Source organism: Leopardus geoffroyi, chromosome B2 (genome assembly GCF_018350155.1).
Source record: "Leopardus geoffroyi isolate Oge1 chromosome B2, O.geoffroyi_Oge1_pat1.0, whole genome shotgun sequence".
In the NCBI taxonomy this organism is placed as follows: Eukaryota; Metazoa; Chordata; class Mammalia; order Carnivora; family Felidae; genus Leopardus; species Leopardus geoffroyi.
The window spans coordinates 123,872,658-123,879,518 of record NC_059332.1 but is presented as its reverse complement, the minus strand read 5'-3'; positions in this window follow the sequence as shown (position 1 = coordinate 123,879,518).

The window sequence follows — 6,861 nt, the reverse complement described above, 5'->3', positions numbered from 1 at the left end:
GAGGCCAAGAACGGCATGTTACACACAATGGGCAGGGGTGAAGTTTGGGACCTGAGCAACAGGAGGCCCTGATGCCCACCCTGAGTTAGAAACGATGGCTGGAGAAGGGTGCTCTGAATTCAAATCTCAGAGAAGGATCAATTTCAAATGAGGACGTGGTCTAAGAAATGTCTTCTTTCGGTCGATGTGTTTTCACCCACCGAGAGTCAAGCACGCACCGGTAGCCCCCAGGCTCAAATACGTGTTGGGGTAGTGGTTAATGAAGAGCAAAGACTCCCAAGTCAGACCCTTGAGTTAGAACCCCGACTTTGCCACTCACCAAGTGATTTAGAGCAAGTCCCTTGGCTTCTCTTTGCCCTGCTTTACTAGGTGCAGGTACACAACATAGTCACGAAATCAGCTCAGAGAGCCGTTCGCGCGGTACTCGCAAGGGCTGTACGCAAGCACCCAATAAAGATCAGATGCCAAAGTGTGGGAAGGAAACCATAATTAAATCTTCAAATTCTTCCTCGCAAACAAACGGACAAATAAAATGAAGGAAAAGCGCACGGTGCAACCACAGCATGACAAGGGGACCTAGCTGAGATCCAGCCTCTTGAGGAAGTGACATTTAACCGTAATGATTCTGCCTGTGTTATGCCACCTATAGAGCTGTTTGTTCCCGTCAACTCCATTGTTCTCGGGTAGGGCTCACATGCAGCCAGTCTGACTCCCTCTCCCTGCTCTCCACAGCAGGATTCCTGCTTGACTCCTGCTTGAATGTTCAGGGAACATTGTGGCAGCCGTCCCCCACTCACCAAGCCTGCAGGGAGGACTAATGTTTACCCTGCCTCTGCTACAGGCAGCTGTTTGGCCAATTTCTCTTATCAGCCCTCCCCACTAGCTGGTGGGGCAGGTATTACACAATTTTTTCCAAGTGAGGAAACCGGGGCACAGCAAAGTTGGTTTTGAATGAACTAGAAACCAAAGAGGTATATCTTGGGAATACAATATAGTAGGAAATCAGAATGCACCTAAAACATGGGGGGATGGCAGGACTGGGACCCTTTGGAGCTAGGGCAGTGGGGTGCAGGGGTGCCACAGAGCCTGGGCAAAGTGCCCCTCTGGGGCTGGGGCCCGGGAGCCTGGACCCTGCAGTCTTGCCCAGGAACCTCTACTGGAGTCGTGTGTGGCTGAGGGAAGGAAACGAGGTGGGGAGACGCTAGGGCACCCTCCGCAATATTAAGGTGGAGCCCTCCTTTGGGGAATACGGGTTTTTTAAAAACTGAAATGCAATTGACCTATCAGTTTCAGGTATACAACAGAATGATTTGCTGTTTGTACATATTGTGTAATAATCACCACAGTAAGTCTAGGGAACATCCATCACCACACATAGTTACAAATTTTTTCTTGTGAAAACTTTTAAGATCTACTCTCTTAGCAACTTTCACATATACAATACAGCATCATTAACTCTGGTTACTATGCTGTACATTAAGTCCCCAGGACTTATTTACCTTAAAACTCAAGGTTTGTACCTTTTGAATGTAGGATGTTTAAATGGGTTCGGGAAAAGAATTCAGAGACCCCAGAAATTAAGTGAATTGAGTCTGTGCTCAGGATTTGTCTGGGCATTTGGGGAGGGATAAGAAATGACATCCTCCGGGCCTTTGCGTACCAGGATGGGAAACTCCTCACAAGTGGATGAAGCTGAGATAGATCTATTTGGAGGGATTCGAACTCAAGCTTTACTCAACTTCAAAGTGCAGCTTTTCCCACTGTAGTCTGATGTCTCTAGCTTCTGGTAAAAAAAAAAAAAAAAAAAAAAGACACATTACGCCTTCCAGCTGTCTTTGAATATAAGTCATGCTTTAACTTTGATAACCCAGAGGCCATCTCCAGAAATAGCCTTAGGTGAAGCTGGAGATACACTCTAATAAGTTGCTTATGGTGGTTACTCACAACACTACAGTAAAATAAGACAAAGTCATTACTTTGAAATTCAGAAGGTATTTTAGTCTGAGGTTCATTAGGGTTTTTAAATTTTGTTTAGATGCTCAGTGTACATCTTGTTGAATGGATATTACACCTAAGCAGTTGTGTGGCCATATTTTATCTTTGTTCATGAATAATAATGAATACTAATCCAGCTTTCTGCCGTTCAACTTCCAGAAAGCAAAGCAATTAGAGGGGATTTCTGGGGGTCCCTGGGTGGCTCAGTCAGTTAAGCATCCAACCTCAGCTCAGGTCATGATCTCATGGTCCATGAGTTCCAGCACTGCATCAGGCTGCCTGCTGTCAGCACAGAGCCTGCTTTGGATCTCTGTCCTGCTCTGTTTCTGCCCCTCCCCCAGCTTGGGCTCTCTCTCTCTCTCTCTCTCTCTCACCTTCCCTCAAAATAAATAAATAAACTTTTTAAAAAAGGGGGGGATTTCCAAATTGCACGTGATTGCATAAGTCGGCATCTTCTTTTTCTCTGGAAATCATTAAAATTAAAACAATCTATATTGCAGAATTGTTAAGAAAAAGAACACAAAGAATATATCCCACTTCAGAGCAAAAGAGGGAGCCTGCGGCATACATTTCAGAGTAAATTCCTAGTGTAAATACTTGTATTGATATAAAAACAAAGGTCAGCAAAAAGGTCACAGGGCTGGAGCACTGTGGGTTAGGAGGTGAGATAAAGGAGATGTATTTAGAGATAACAGGGCCAGATTACCTAGAGTCTGGTAGGTGACTATAAGATTTTTGACTTGTATTCTGACAGAGATGAGAAGACATTAGAAGGTTTTGAACAAAGTCTCGTGTTTTGGAGAAACACTCCTGTCGCAGAGGACAGGGGCAGAGGTGGGGAGAATGGACAGGAGGCTGTGACCACAACCCAGGCAAGAGACGGTGGTGGCAGGGACCCAAGTGGCTGCAGCAGAGGGGTGCCAACTGGCTGGAATCTGGTTCCACCATGAAAATCTTTCCAGAGTTGAAACAAAGTCCAAGCACATGCTAGTGTATGGGTATAATGACACGTTATATCCAGTAGGATTTTCAGGGTCAGTAAAAGACCTTGGTCAAGAACAAAGTAAAATCAGTAGCGTCTTTTATTCAGAGCAACAGGAGTGAAGAGTAGGAAAAGTTACCATAAGGAAGCCCTAAGTCTTATGAATGGAAATTTTAAATAATGTATTAGTGTTCATGGTCCAAGAAATTAATCAAAGTTGAACTTGATCAGATTGGTCATTGTGTTTATTGCATGTATTACAACAATAGAGTTCCTTTTTTTTTTTTTTCCTGAATTTAAGTCCATAAGCTATTTTGAAATTCATGCCAATTATTTCCAGAATGCAGAACTGCTTAAAGGTCATGGGCATTATTCAGCAGAGTTATTGAGGGCCCAGCATGAGAAAGAACAAATAGCTCCCAGTTATTGGTACTACAAATATATGGTTCTCTGTGGGTCTGAGGAGAAGAGTGGATTTCAAGTTACTATTCTTTATTAACTTTAAAAAGAGGCCTTTCTGCTTACCAAATCATAGGAAGAAGGAAAGAACCTGGGGCAGAAACCCAGTCCATCTGACCCCTTGGATATACCCCACTGAGGCAGTCCAGGACACCAGTTTTTAAACACTTTTCTTTTTTTTTTTTCTTTTTTTTTTCTTTTAATTTTTTAACGTTTATTTCTGAGTGAGAGAGAGACAGAGCACAAGTGGGAGAGGGGCAGAGAGAGAGGGAGACACAGAATACAAAGCAGGCTCCAGGCTCTGAGCCATCAGCACAGAGCCCTACGCAGGGTTCGAACCCACAGGGCTCACACTCACGAACTGCAAGATCATGACCTGAGCCAAAGTCAGATGCTTGAACAACTGACCCACCCAGGGGCCCCTAAACACTTTTCTGAAGGAGAATAAGGAACATGTGTCCCTTCACTACCAAGACCTGGCTGAAGAAAATGATGCTGGCCCATCAGGACTGGCTCAGCCCATTTGTCATTACTGCATACCTCACACAGTGCCTGGGATACAGCGTAGGCTCAGTAAACATTCATTTGAGTGAATAAACAAAGGGCTGCATGTCCAAATTTTCACTGACAGCATTCTATCCCTTTGTGGAATAAATATTATAAGTGAAGAACAACACATAGTGATTTTATAATAGGTCCCTTAGGTCAGCCAGACCTGATTTCACCCCTTGCTCTGTCACTATATGCTATAGAGCTAGTCAGGTTCTTTGTGCTTATGTCTCATTTGCTTCATCTGTAATATCAGGATAATAATACTGACCTTCTGGGCTTGTCGTAAGGATTAACTAGAATAACGCATGGCAAGAATGTAACACAGTGCCCGTAGTTATTCATTCTTGTTGTCAACACTAAAATGGCATTCAGATTATCAAACAAAGTTTTATAAAGATGGCATCTTATAGATTAACTTTTAAAATCTTTTTCCTTTTGCTATGAAAAACTTCAAATATATGTAAAAGTAGAAAGTATAATGAATCTCCGTGTACCCAATATCTAGTGTCAATAATTTCCAGCTGGGGGTTGATTGGTGACCCTCTTCCTGACCCCTTGATTATTTTGAAGTGAATTCCAGGCATTGTATCATGTTATCTGTAATACTTCAATATGTATTTCTAATAACCAAAATCCCATATCACATTAAAAATAATTAATAATGATTTCCCAGTTAGGTGAATTGTTGGTCTGCTGAAAGCCACAAGGAGAAAAGAAAAGAATCAGGTCTGTCCAAGGCAGGGGCTTAGGCAAATTCTCTCCAGACCCAGCATGATGGAGGCACCCACTGTCACTGTCAAGGTAGATTCTTCCAATAGGCTGGAGGGGGTGAGAGTAGGGGGGAAAGGTGGGGGATGCGCTGGAAGTCAGTATTTCATGCTTGAAGCAAAGTAGAGCAGAGATCTCCTATTATCTGTAATTTTCTTACTTCCCAAAGCAAATGTCATTTCGTTTGAAATAATTCTGTACTGGGGCACCTGGGTGGTTCACTTGGTAAAGCAGCTGACTTTGCCTCAGGTCATGATCTCACAGTTCAAAAGTTAAAGCCCCACATCGGGCTCTTGTGCTGACAGCTCAGAGCCTGGAGACTGCTTCGGATTCTGTGTCTCCCTCTCTCTTCCCCCCTTCCCGGCTTGCGCTCTGTCCCTCTCTGTCTCTCAAAAATAAATAAATGTTAAAAAAAATTTTTTTTTTAAAGAAGAAAGAATTCTGTATAAATTCTTCTGCTTCCAAATAGGTGGGATTTACAATTTAATTTTATCTTCTCATCTATGCAGATTATGATATCACACAACTAGGGAGCTCATTGAATGGTGACAGGACTGGTTTAGTTTCTGTAATTTAACATAGCACAAACGTTCACACATCTTTGAGAGAATTCTGTTCTTAGTATATTCTGTGCTTCCCCCCCTTTCCCCTCTAATTGCCCCTTATTTGTTCTACAAAGTCAGTAAACCAGTACAAACCCCAATTTTATTCTCTGCTGCACTCATTAAACCTTGAATTAAAATAGTTTCTTGTTTTCTTAGCTAGAATTTGGAACGATTGGGTCGTTTCCAAACAAGAGCTAATTGGTGTTGAAGGTATTGAACATCAGGAGTGCAAACACAGGTTTTTGCCCTGCCCCCCTACTTAAAAACCAAGGTTAATGCGAAGTCTAGAGCTTGCTGGGTAACGTGGGTGAGTCAGTAGGTACTGCTGAGAGCCCTGGAGTTGTGACAAGGAGCAGCAAGACGGTGCAAAGGGGGCCTGAGGTTGATTGCGTGTTTCTTCTTTGAAAGCCTCGGTTTGCTTACGAGCAATGGAAATTCCACATGGAGGAGATAAGGGGTCTGCTTCAGAAGTGGGACACAGCACGGAGGTGCTGGGAAATCCGGTATATCTTCACAAACCCCTCCACACTGCTGGCAGCTACGTCTACTCCCCTTTGAGGAGGATTTGGAAGGCAGGGGTAATGTCTATCTGAATTGCTGCTACACCCTTGCTGCTGAGAATAATTCCTGGCACGTGATAAGGCAGCAAATCTTTGTTCAATTTATTGAATGAATGAGAACTGCTTAGCAACCCTCCCTAGTAGTCACTCAAGAGGCTGTTCTTCCAAGAACTTAGAAGAGACTAAGAAGATATTTCCTCTTTGACCTAAAAATCCTAATTAAAAAAAAAAAAAAAAAAAAGATGATTTTCTTCGTGTGCTTTCAGTATAATTCCGGTGCCTCTAAAAACATGTGGTTAAAAAGATAGGCGAGAAAAATGAGTGTAATGAATCATAGGCAAAAAACAGATGACCTAGTTCGATCAGATTTCAAAGAAGATATGGAAAAAGACAGAATGCAGCTCAGAACGATTGTTCTCCACACTCAACCTTTTAAGGGTACATTTAGTCTGACAGCTCAAAATCTTTATCAGCTTGCTGGAAATGGAGGGGGGGGCGTGGAAAAGAAAGATCATGAGTTGAGTGGGGCCCAAGGCCATCATGGACTGGGAAGACTGACCAGTAGGGCAGGGAGCCCTGTGGAGACCCAGAGGGTATGGAGGGTATGAGGTACCAGGGAGGCTAGTCAGAGAGCTTCCAAGAAGAGAGGAAAAGGAAGAATCTCCCAGAGACCCTACCAGCTCGAACCACTGCCAGGAGCCCAGATAGCTACACCTGCCACGTACAATTCTCGGGAATCACTGTCAGCCAAGTCCTGGTGACTGGCAGGCAGCTTCTCTGCCTCCCGAGGCTAGATTCCCTGAAGGCTCACGACTTGTTTTATTCCCTCACCTTTGAGTGCCTTGCACAATTTCTGCCCCACCCTGCCCTCCATTCCGCCAATCCTCAGTGTTCTTTCTGGCTTTTCAAAGCTAACTAAGTCCCAGTCCCAACAAAAACA